A 13,193-nucleotide genomic window follows, 5' to 3' on the forward strand; every position below is an offset into this window, starting at 1 on the left:
ATTTCTTTGGTACCAAATATACAAGTGACATTTTTCATTCCCAACACCAGGTGTCCCAATGTAGAATTGCTTCAATATTAAGCTCTTCTCCAGGGGAAGGAGTTAGACAGTCTTAAGACCTGGCTCCACCACTTCCTAGTTTGGGGACCTTAGGAAAATTTCTTAAGTCTTCGAAGCATCGCTTTCCCCATGTCTTCCAGTCGTTTAGAATTACTCAAGGGAATTAAGTGAGGTAATTTATATCAAGCAAGGCCACATTATGAAATCTGTGGGCCCTTGGCACTCAAGACTCCCTTCCTCCATAAAAAAGGAGTAAAAGACAAATATAATCCAGGTGGGATTCATTATTATGTTCATTATTATTATATTAATTTTTAATTTTATCATATGAATTGATTAATATATTATATTATTGTTATATTCATTGTTTTCTTCTGATTTTAAGAGAAATTAAAATTAAAGCATTTCCAAGGGCTCTAGGCACTGTGCCTACTGCAGCTCCTGAGTCGGCCCTGATGCTGAGTGCTTGACACAGGGTGAGCACGCAGTAGGGCTCCACAATTTTTATGCTCTTTCTCTTCCATTGCACGTCGAAAGGAAATTTTTCAAAAACTTCAAGTGGCCAATTAAAATTCAAGAAATAAAGTAAAAAGAAAAAAGGTTCCCCAAGCCAGTGGATATCTGTAACAGCAGGTTTCACTTATAGTGAATATCACTTTACTGCTTTTAACAAACTTCAAAGAAAATGTTGTAAGGCCATTCATTCTACATGTCTGTTTCACATCAGTCACAATTATATCCCAGCTTCACTTCTCTCCCCTTGTTATACCTCATAAATTGTGTAACTAGAATGTATGTGGAGTATATGGATTACATTAGGAATTGTCAGAAGTAGCCTGATAGTAAGCATTTGCAGTCAACCCCCTTCTTGCATATCTGAACCGCTCTGAAGCTATGTTAATACGCTGCACCCACAGTCATGGGGGATGAAAACAGTTCAGAGAAAGGGACCCTAAGTCTCAACAGTCCCTCTGAAAATCGCCATTGCCACGTTTAAACAGCAGTGCTACTGTTCCATGACAAATATATTTGTTGACCTGTTGGATGGTCATACAAAAATAAAAACAAAAATCAAATTTCCACCAAGAATGGAACCTTGTTTGCGGAATGTGGGGAAAACGTGGGTTTCCAGAACAGGTTAGTTGAGCCCCAGAGATGCGGTTCTGGCAGTGAAGAGTGAAATGTCGTTTTCCTATAAGAAATGTTCTCTGCCAAATGCCTGTCAATGAAGGAAGCTTCTATGGGATTCCCAACTTCGCTGTCCTCTGCTCTTTCATTCACAACGAAGACCCCTGGGTGTCAGCAGACATCCTTCACATAAGGAAACAACTACAGAGATGAAATGGCAACCTGGGGCTCTCTGGCAACCATTTGGACACAGCAGAGCGCTTTACCTTCCCTCCCCCCTCCCCCACCCCCACCTTTGGTCCTGCTCCTCACATTGTAAAGAACCAAGGAAGTGACTCATCAATGGCAAGCATATTTTTCTGCTTGAAAGATGCAGTAAAAAAAGAAAGTTGTATGGTCAAAGAATACAGATTCCTTGTTCTAAATGAAAGAGCTTTAATAGATTTATATTTATCACTCATGTTGCATTTATAAGATCATTGAAATTCAAGACTGTCTCATTTATCTAACAATGTTCGAGAGAGAGCTGCTTCCCACATGTAGCTTTTCCTGATAACCCAAGCTTTATACCCTTTGAAGCACCAATACTTGTTAAAATTGAATCCTTTTTTTTTTTGATAGAAAAATTCCCAAAATGTCGCACATGTTTTTTCAGGCTTTTTAAACAGACTTTCCTGAAACATAATTGAGCCTTTCTTGAGGGTCATCATATGGTGTTCTGCTAATGCATGGAGAGGCATGGTGGTGAAAGACTCTGAAATTAAGCAGACGGGGTTCACAGGAAACTCCAGTACTGCCCTATGGACCATGAAATCCCTGAGCCATGTTCCCGTCCATAGAGATGGGCTAAAACCTGCCGCCTCTGAGAGATGCTGGGAGTGTTAAGTGACCTGCTCCCCATTTAAAGTGTTCAGCATAGTGCTTGGGAGATAGTAAGCTTTTAACAAAAAGTGTAGTACAAAGTAAATTTATAATAAAATAAATAAAGTGAATGAGCAAAATAATAACGTAATAAAACTACAATAAACTGAAAGAGAATTGCTATGATATGCCTTCAAAGGTTTTTAGGAAGCATCGTTCATTCCACCTGCCCTGAATGGCCCCAGAGTTCCCTACCTTATTTTCTTGATTTTCCTAACTTTTCTTTTTACAGTTCATCAGTCCTCCCAACGCCTACTTCAGATTAGGTATCTCCTCCAGTGTTTTGCTTCTAACCTCCTGTGAGATGGAAACCACATAAGCATGTTGGATAGAAGTATTTTTAAGTAAGAGCAAGAGAATTCCAAGGCATGGTTTTAGGTAGGTTTTTCTAAGGGGAAGAAAAATGTGTGACCTTTAATGCATTACATTAGTCAGGAAGGGCTAGGTTTTGCTGCAGGAACAAACCACTACAAAGTCTCATGGGCCTTAACACAGCAAAGTTCGTTTCTCATTCATTTTGTGTGTTCACTTGGGGGGGCAGGAGGTCACTCAGGACCAGGCTGACAGAGGGTCCATCACAACCCAGGCTTCCACAGTCCCCGTGGGGGGAAGGGAAGTGGTGAATTGCTCACTAGGTCTTAAATCTTCTGTATGGGAATCACATATGTCTTGATGCTTACATTTCATTGGCAAACTAAAACAGCATGGCCACATTTAACTTCTAGAGGGCAGACAAATGCAATTCTTTCATGAGCTGGGAATGGGAATGGAGGAGAACTGGGTTATCTCTTGCATGGTTTTGGGTGTATGTATTTTTAGCTACTAATAATCCCAGCTTATATTTACTAAGTGCTTTTACTATGCGCCATGTCCTGTGCTAGGGGCTTCTTACGTAATACCTATTTTCCCTTTTACACATGAAGAAATTAAGACTCAAACTAGTTAAATCACTTGTCCACAGTCATAAAGATAGTAATAACATGGCTAACCTGAAACTCAAAACACCAAAGCTCATGTTCTTAACCAACTTTTTCTGAACCTCAGATACATTCTAGATCACTGAGGTCGATAATAACCTTGAAATAAGCGACTCATATTATTGTTTTGTGTGTGCAATTTATCCACCAAAGAGTGGTCAAAACTTCCTTTGTTCACTTTCTTTTCTCTATCGCCTTTTCACCAGAGGGACTGCTTTCAATTTAGCAAATACATTCTGTGCTTAGCTGTGGAACGTGCCATGAGGGGTTCCAGGGCAGGGTGTAATCAACACGATAGTTCTTGACCTCTGGGATTCTGTAATCTTTTAAGAGAATTATACTGAATAAAGGAGATACAAAATATAATAAAGTTATACAAAAATGAGAGAGCTAAACAGAATATAATTATATATTATGTGCTACAGACAGTTCTATTTGCTATTGTCAATACTGGATGATAGGATTGGGTTATAGGATTGGATGATAGGGTCTTTAGGGACTGGCAGGATTTGAACAACAAAGGCATAAATCCTAAAAGAAGCAGAATATGTATGGAAAATGAGGATACTGGCCTGATGGAATAGAAAATGTGCATTGAGAGGAGGAGAGGGAGCTAAGCTAGCTGAGAAGAATAGAGGGAGGTTATGAGGGACTTTGAATACTAGGGACAAGCCTAGACCATACCATAGGCAAAGGGAAAAAGAAAGATACAAGGCATGTACTATTTCTTTCTTTTCATAAATATTTTAAAAATGTAGCACATTTCAGATAAAGTTGAAATTTTCTTTGCCCCCAGCTCCTGCTGGTCGCAATCACCTCTTGTCTCTCCCAAGAAGTAACTACTATCATGGTTTGGTGGTTAACGTTCCAGTTCACATTTTCGTATTTTTCTTCTACTGGTGTGCAAGCTGTGCATTCTATCTCTATTCTTTTATGGCTACCTTTAAATTAATAGTGACACCTAAATTAAAATCTAGATTTAATCAATATCGCTCACCTCCTTCTAAATAATATATGCTTTAACTCTGATCTGCTCTCCCATCTTCCATGGTTTTATTAAACTTAAAAATTTATTTCCATCTTATTTTTAAATGCTCATAAAGGAGTCATTTTTAATTATATTATTTAAGGTTTATTTATTTTTACCAACATATTTATCCATTTTTTAAAATATTTCTTGCATCTCACTTCTTCTTTTCATGGTAATTTTCCTTCTTGCCAAAGTCTTCATATACTACTTGACAAAGTGCTACTTGCCAAAAAAGACTTTTGATGCCAGAAATTGACTTTATTTTGCTTTCACTCTGGAATGACAGTTTCTCTCTCAGCAATTTAAGTGCATTGTTCCTGTGCATTTATAATTGCATTTATATCACAATAGCTGCATTCCACCAGCTGTTGTTGCTTTTGAGAGGTATGCTCTCAGTCTATTTGTTATTCATTTGTAGGTAATTTGTTTTTTCTGTCTGGTAGTTTTTAAGGTTGATACTCTGAAGTTAAACTACTGTGTTTAAAAGTAGATTTGTTTTTAATTGTACTGGATGGGACTTGGTGTGCTGCTTTAATTTGAAGACTCATGTCTTAGATAATGGAAATTCTACTATCTCTTTGCCTCTTATTCTTTCTATTTTTTCCATATGAAACTCTTAATAGACATATGTAGCACCTTCCCATTTGACCCCTTTCATCATTTCCATCTCTTTTTCTTTTGTGTTATATTATGGGTGATTTCCTCAGATCTGTCTTCCAATTCACTTATTCTCTCATCAGCCGTATCTACTTTACAGTTCTACTGGTCTATTGGATTTTCATTTCAATTATTTTTCATTTTTAGAATTTTTCCCCAAATCTACCTGTTTTCAAATAGTTTTATTCCTGGTTTGTGATTACTATTTCATATCTTAAAATGTTTTAAAATACTTATTTTAAAGCCTTTTTTAGATTGTTGTTCTATTATTTCTAGTTCTTGAAATGCAGATTCACCTATTTGTTCCATTTATTAGCTCCACTTCATGGTGGTTGACTTCTTCCTATGTTTTCTTTTCTTTTTCTTTCTGTAAACTCTTCCTTATAGAGGTAAGATAGAAAGAGGCGTCCACAGAAGTTTCATGTGCTCTAGAGCTTCCCTGTGGGGTATTGTTACATTTACCAATTTTGGACAAGATTTTGGGATAGTTTCTTAGTTTGTGTCCCTGTAGCACATGAATAATAGGAATTCGGACCTTATATCACTTGTGGCACAAATTTACATCTCTTTCAAGTGATTCCCATTACTTTCAAGGCCCAAGAGAATTACAAGCTTCCCTGTTATTCCCCTAAGCTAGTGGATGGTTTCTCTTGTCTCCAACTCAGAGGATACTAGATAAACTCTTCAGAACCCCTGGCTTTATGCAGATAGCCTGGTTCCTGTTCCTGGCAGTCATGGGGCTCAGGCTACATTACCCTGCGCACAGAGCTTCAAAGCTTCAGCTACTAGGACCTCTCTCTCCTCCTGATTCACATGTGAGGATTTTCATTTCACCTCCCTCTTATTACTGTAACTTTGGGTATCCTCTTTGTTTCTGGCACTTGAAGATTTTCTTTGCTTGGTTTTGAGTTGCAACTCTATTAAAAATTGGGGAGGGCATATTGGAGGGTTGGTATGTTTCATCAACATTTATATATGTGTGGGAGAGTTGATTTTTTGTTGTTGTCTTTTTTTTTTCCTGCATCAGCTCAGATTCATGCCATTGAACTGCAACAATGAAAAGAGAATTTTAAATAAAAAATGCACAAGACTTGGCAACTGATTGCGTGGAATTGACTTAGTTTGCATTTCTCCTTACCATAAAAAAGGAGATTCTGAGGCACAGACTTGACAGCAAGTAATTAATATGAGAGGTGAGGGAAACACCAGTAGGGTAGTGAAGAAGTTAGACAGGGAAGGGAAAGTGGCCAATCAATGGTGTTACCAATCCAGTTACTATTCTGGGCTAATGGATCTTAATCTCCCTGGGGAAACTCTGGGAGTTCAGTTACCCTACCCGAGGGGTGAGGAAGCTGTTGGCATTCAATCAACCGTATGTCATTAGTTGAAGGATGCTTCCAGGAGGTAATCCGCCAACATTTCCAGCCTGCCACATGAGTGGGTTTAGTTATATAACGATGTGCAATAAATTATCCCAAAATTTAGTGGCTTACTACCACAATAAATGCTTATTATTTCATAGTGTTTGTGAGGGTTAGGAATTTTGGAGTAGCTTAGCTGGTTGGTTCTGGTTTGGGGTTCTTCACAAGGGTGCTTCATGGGGTTCTTCACGAGTTAAGAAATCAGCAGGGCTTTAGTCATCTGAAAACGTTGACTGAAGCTGGAAGATCTGCCTCTAAGATGGCTCACTCACATGGCTGGCCAGTCTGTGCCAGCTTTTGGCTGGAAGCTTCAATTTCTTGCCGTGTGGACTTCTCCACTTGACCACTTGAGTGTCCTCAGGACAAGGCATATGGCTTACCCCAAAGAAAATGATCCAAGAGAGAGCAAGACCACAGTACCTTTTACGACCTTGTCTTGAAAGTCACACTGTCATTTCCACCACATTCCATCTGAGAGAAGCGAGTCAAGTCATGACGTCTGGCCCACAGTCAAGAGGAGAGGAGGGAGGAGTGTCAGTGTACCTGTGAACAGACTTTTAAGCCATCACAGCAAGCAAAGTAGGCTTTGGCAGCCAGAGACAACCCTCAGGCAAAGAAACGCAGGTGCCTGTGGAAGTCAGGCAGGCGGAAGCCATACAGGCAAAGGGGAATGGAGGGGGGCAACAGCGCCCTCTACAGGAATAAATAAAGATAAGATCAATCTATTTTCAAGGCATGGGGAAATAGACTTGACCATTGGACAGGAGGAGTAGCAAAATGATGTTGCAAAGGGGATGGAGACAGAGCGGGTTGAAGATTTCGGACATTTTAAGAATCACTCTGCTGTAATTCTAAGAAAAAAACACTGCCAATTAGATTATGATACCACATTAATAACAAAATGTGTCTCTGTCTCAGAGACAAGACTGTGAGTAAAAAGGACATTTTAGAATCAATGAATATAGTAGTTGCACAAAGAATTTCAAAGTTTCACATATACAATTGTTACAAAAACAAAAACCTCTGACTTTTATCTTCCATCTTCTAGGGATGTCATTAAATATTAAGTGTAGGCAGTAGTATGGTATGGAGTTTTAGGTTTTAGTCCTTACCAGGCCATATCTCAGAACTTGAACCAGTCATTTAATCTCTCTGAGCTTCAATTTTCACATCTGCAAAATGGGGATAAAGTACTGCTTTGACTCTCTTCTAGATCAACCAAAAATGAATTCAAAATAGTTTTAAAATTAAAATGTTATCAAGATGTACAGTGTTATGAATGTGCAGAAACAGCTGTAAAAGTCACAGGTAGCAGGAAAGAAAATGAAAATTTTCTCCTTGGAAGCTCAAGAAAAACTAAGTTACTAATTCCTTATACTGCTAGTCAAACGGAAATGATTCCTGAATTTTCAAGAAATTTCTCTGCTTAAAGGCAAAATAGGAAAAAATGGGAGACGGTGGTTGGGGACTTTAGTGTCATCTTACACAAGCAGATCTTGGCCATAAATGAATTGAAGAAAAAAACGTATTGGTCATTTTCTAGCTGTTGCAATAAACCCAGACGCAGCAGAACAGCATACCTCGTTGGCTGGAGCCAGCAAACCTGGTTATTGTTCACCCATGGCCATTTCCTAACCGTGTCTGTGAAAGCCCAAACAGAGACACAACTAGAGGCTTTCTACCAGAAAAACCCAGGCTGCCACTTAGGGAGCTGAAACCTCCCAATATAAAGAAATGACACACACCTGAGCAGGTCTGATATATATTCCTTTCTGCAGAGGGCGGTGGAATACATTCCTGGGCCATTCATCATGTTGCTAAAATTAGATCCTGCTTAGGAGGAATGATATATTACTGATTACATAATAAAGATAGCTATATTTCTCATGAGAAACAGAAGGGAGAGATATATTTAGGTGTAGGGCAAATATATTCTTGATATGAAAAATGGATTCATTAAGTATTTAATCTTTATACCATTCCTGTGAAATAAATGCACACATACATCACACGTGTTTTAAAGTGACTTGATAATTAATATTGTCACACTTGAGAAAAATCCTGGCTCTGTCAAGAAGTCATGTCAGGAGTCAGAGAAAGCAGGCTGACGCATGCCTTCCACAGAACTCTGAATGGAGTGCCTTGGCTGCACCGAAAAGCCGAGTGAACCACCCATGCGCACGGAGAGTGTGAATCGGGGATTTGCACCACGATTTCATCCTATTTGGGTGGGGCCCAGCGGGATCACCAGGGTTTTCTGGAAGTAGATGCATCATGCATTTCTAAGGGTCTTAAAGATGGCATTGGAAAAGATTCTATGAACCAAAGGGCCCCTGTTAATTGACTACGGCCTTCCTTCTCCCCTCTTCGCCAATAAACCTGCTCCCTGTACATCTCATTCTATTTCCCTCCTCTAAGATCCTTGCTGTAAAGGGCAAACCTCACATTTTTTAAAACCTGTGGCCACAGAGGAAGCATTTCCAAATATCCTGGTGATGATATTCCAACTTAAAACAAACATGAGTGTGTTTGGTTGGAGTTTGGGGTTTAAACAGACACACAGATTTGCCGCACCTCAGGTATCAAACATCAGTAAACACAAATCTGGATGAAGTGAAAAAACAAAATAATTCTAAGAATAATAGCTTTGAATAATAGATTGATCTAACTAAAGATTATCCTAAAGAGATTACGGCTAGGCGTAAAATACTAACAGGCTAGAAAGCGTTAAATCTCATTGCTTGTATGTTTACGCTACAGGAAAAGGACATGGATTTTGAAGTCACATGGAATTGGGTTCTGGTCCCGGCTCTGACCTCTACTAGCTACGTGATTTTTATACAAGTAATTTAACCTCTTTTGAGCTCTTCTTTCCCATCTATAGTGTAAAAACCAAAATCCTCTAGCCATACTGTTCTAAAACTTGACTGCACACACAGCTTCTAGCACAATGCCTGGTATACAGCAAGAATTCAGCAAACATTAGTTCTCCGTCCCCCTGAGTCTACCTTCTTAGAGGAGCATAGGAAGGTGGTGCCAGAAACAGTTTCCCTCTCTCAGTGATGAAAACATTGCCTCCCTCCGCTTACTTGGCTAGAGGTAAATTTTAAAGTTCTAGAGAGTTTATAGGGGCCCATTGATGGGGAAAGTCCTTGAAGTAGTCAGGATAAGCTAGGCTCTGCTGCAGTAAAGAAACAACCCCCCATGTCATTTATTAACACAATAAGCGTTTACGTCTCTTTCGTGCTCTCCACCCAATATGGGTCAGCAGGTGGCTGTGCTGGGTTTAGTCACTCAGGGACCCAGGGCTCTACCGTCTTTTGATGCCATCATCTCAACACAAGGTTGACAGTTCATTGTCAGAAGGGGAGAAACAACAGAAAACTAGAACAGTGGCTCTTAATTGTTTCCACAAGGAAGTGATATGTGACACTTCCTCTCACATTTCAAAGGGGTAAGGAAGTACAATCGCCCAGGTGCCTGGGGGATAGGAGATTAGGAGAGTTGAGACCCCCGTGCCAGAAGTGATGAACTGAGTGCACCTAGAACAGCCAAGTCCACAGAGGCTTCTGCTAACCCCGACCGCAGTTGCTGTAGCCCTGACTCCACTGGTTCCTCTGCTGGGAGGAGGCAGCTTTGCATTGTGGGCCCGTCGGTCTTTGTCGGGATCTAAGCCCAGCCCATTCTCTCCCCTGGTTCACGCTCATGAGTGCACTCTGAAGTTGCCACTATTAACTTATCCAAATAATTCGTACACCTTTCTCAAGTCACATCCGAGTTGCCCAACTTCTGGACGCTTCCTGGCAACATGATCCCAGTGGTTATTTTGTCACCAGGCACACCTTATTTTTGCCTCTGATCAAATTAAACTCCCTCCTTAGCTGAGGTTCACACAATTTTTCTTCTTTCCCAGAAAGGCTCAATCAGTATTGCCCTCATTTGCTTCCCATCTGTGGTTGACTGATTGCATTAATGGCCCCCATTTTTCACCCCTCCCCTGTATTCAGGCCCCTTGCCACGTGACTCTGTATGGCCTCTTGCTAAAGAGGTGGCGTTCATTTCTCCATGAACCCAAAGGCCTTGTTGAGGGGCCGTGTTCAAGGAGATTGACCTGTCGGGGGATTCGGCAGCAGCAGGAGTCGCCAGGCTGTAAAGAGTCAGGAAGGAGACTCCACTGTGATTCCAGGTGGCTCAACCGGTTTGAAGCAGGACCCCAGCTGGCAGCTTGGGACACGAGGGACAAGGCCCTGACTCTGCAGGAGCTGAGCAAAGAGAAGCCAGGCACAGACAAGCAGGCTGAAGTTGGGGCCGAGGGTCCATGAGGAAAGCTGGAGAACAATCAGGAAATCGAAGCAGGAGACCAGGACCAAGGAGTGGGTGCCGTGGTGGCCCTGCTAGTCTCATTGGACACAGTGTTGAAGATAGCGAGACTAGTTCCAGAAACTAAGAGACAGGGAGATCCTGAGCTCCCCCCAGGTTTGGTCAGAGCTGGATGAGAATCAGGCGCTCTACCTGGCAGGCGTGGGGAAGGCGGCGGCTGACAACTATACCCTCGTCACTTTTCTCGAGAGTGGACCAGCAGCAGCTGATCCCGTGATTCTCGTCCCTGTCTGCAAATAGGATCACCCGGCACACTTTAAGAAACACTAGTGCCTGGGCTCCCCCTGCCAAGATCCTGATTTGATGGGCCCCCGTTGGCAGGATATATCATTATTAATAATGTGCAGCCTGAGTTGAGAACCACTTAACCAGTCGGCCTGTTCTCCAACCCTCCCTCCCAGCACAGGCCTCCCCAGGTGTCTTTCCAAACCACAGTTTAGTTAGGCACCTGCAAGTTTAAAAAAAAAAATTAGTATTCACACACATGCATACAAGGATGATAAAAGCTTTTTTTTGTGAATAAATTTTTAATCTACTGATTACACACATAAGTTATTTAGAAACTGTAAAGTGACCAAGCCTAGGTGTGTGCTCCTAGCCATATATTTGCATGCCCTCCACAGCAATGATCTGAGGCCTTAGAAAGACAGGGAGTGATTGTCAGCCTTCAGAGTACTTTACACCAAAGAGATTCCTTAAAAGACTAATTTTAAAGCAGATAATGGCAACTTAAAAATGACAAATATTAGGGCAGGCCCAGTGGCGTAGTGGTTGAGTTTGCAAACTCCGCTTTGGTGGCCTGGGGTTCGCAGGTTTGGATCCCAGGCATGGGCCTATGCACTGCTTGTCAAGTTATGCTATGGCAGGCGTCCCACATATAAAGTAGAGGAAGATGGGCACGGATGTTAGCCCAGGGCCAATTTTCCTTAGCAAAAAGAGATGGATTGGCGACAGATGTTAGTTCAGGGCTAATCTTCCTCACCAAAAAAAAAAAAAAAGAGAGAGAGAGACAAATATTAGCTTATCAATATATATTTTATCTATTCTCACAAACTCTGGAACCCTAAGGTTCTTAAGACAGCATATTATGTGCTAAAGAGAAAATAAAAGAGAACACCAGGAGACACTGAGGGGGCTTTTTTGGATCTGGGGTCAGGACGGGCCCCTTGGAGAAGTACCACTAAATCTCAGGCATGAATGAAAAGAAGGCAGCAGTTATGTGACCATCTGGGGAAAAAGATTTCCAGGCAGAAGGAATTGTCAGCAAGAATGTTCTGTGGAGGATCCTTGCTTGGTGATCAATGAAGAAAAGGCACAGAGCGGGCACATCAGCCGAGGCTCACAGCAGTACGTCATCCAAAACACTAAGCATCCCGACCACCTGAAGGCAGAAAGGGAATGCCACACAACAAACACGGAATAGGAGCTAAGTATATTTTTAAAGCACCGCAAACAAGCACAGCTAGTGTTACAGACAGTATTCTGGGGATGATATTATGCTCCTTTGCATAATATTCATAAAGAACAGATATTGGAATGGCTCTCGTCAGTTTTCCCTAGGAGAGATACAAAATAATCTTTTATTAATCTTATTTTAAATTTGTTACCATTGTACATGATCTCAGAAGACCAAGTGGAGAAAATATTATACAAATCAAAGGAATAAATGAATATGAACGAAAAGACAATTATATGCCCAAATAAAAATTTCTTCCCATTCTGTTACACTATAAAGCATTTTGTAAATGTAAATATTGTACATAAATGTTAAATAAATACATTAATATAATCTTCCTCTGGGTTTTTAAAAATAAGAATCTCAGTAGGCAGAGTTATAATTTCATATGTAGAAGTTCTCTCAGGCCCACGTTTCCCAGCATCTAACAGTCAGCACAGGGAAGCCATTATTTCGGTAGAGACAGTGAGGGTGATGGTTGAACACATCACGTTGGGTGCAGACAGAACTAGGCTCAGGTCCTTACTTTGCCATCAAATAGCTGTGTGACCTTGGACAAGTTATTTAATCTATCCAAGCGCTTGTTTTGAAATGTGCAAAATGTGATGATTCTTTTCATTTCAAATTTTTTGTGTTGAAACAAAACGAGATTCTTTTGAGACTGTGGCACAGTGGCTGTGACATCCTCACATGTGTCATTACATCATCCTCTCCTCAGAGGGCATGAGTGTGTGCAAGGATCACATACTTGTAAACCTGGAAATACACAAGGCAGGCTCAGGATAGACTGTGGCATGGCTGTTCCCCTCACACTGGAAGACTTGGAGGGACAAGAAGCCCTCTGTAGCTTTATCAACCAATCCTCTGACAGTTAAAAATCCAGGAAGGACAAGATGAGCCTGTTGCTAACTGGTTGTTTGTGCATTTAGCCTAGCCAGCTTGGCTTCTAATTCTTCCTCAAGGAATTTGACAATCATCTTAAGAATAGCTTCTCGAGAGAATTCTTCCTGCAGCAAATTGTCACATGGAAACTCATAGAGGATGCCACCAATCCATACTAATAGGAAGCCAAACACACAATTATTATTTGCTTTAGAGAACTGTAAACATTAATGTTATTCATGATGAGGAAGATATTCCACTTTAGGCATACTTCCTCTGCT

The sequence above is a fragment of the Diceros bicornis genome, chromosome 32, assembly GCF_020826845.1.
Source record: "Diceros bicornis minor isolate mBicDic1 chromosome 32, mDicBic1.mat.cur, whole genome shotgun sequence".
In the NCBI taxonomy this organism is placed as follows: Eukaryota; Metazoa; Chordata; class Mammalia; order Perissodactyla; family Rhinocerotidae; genus Diceros; species Diceros bicornis.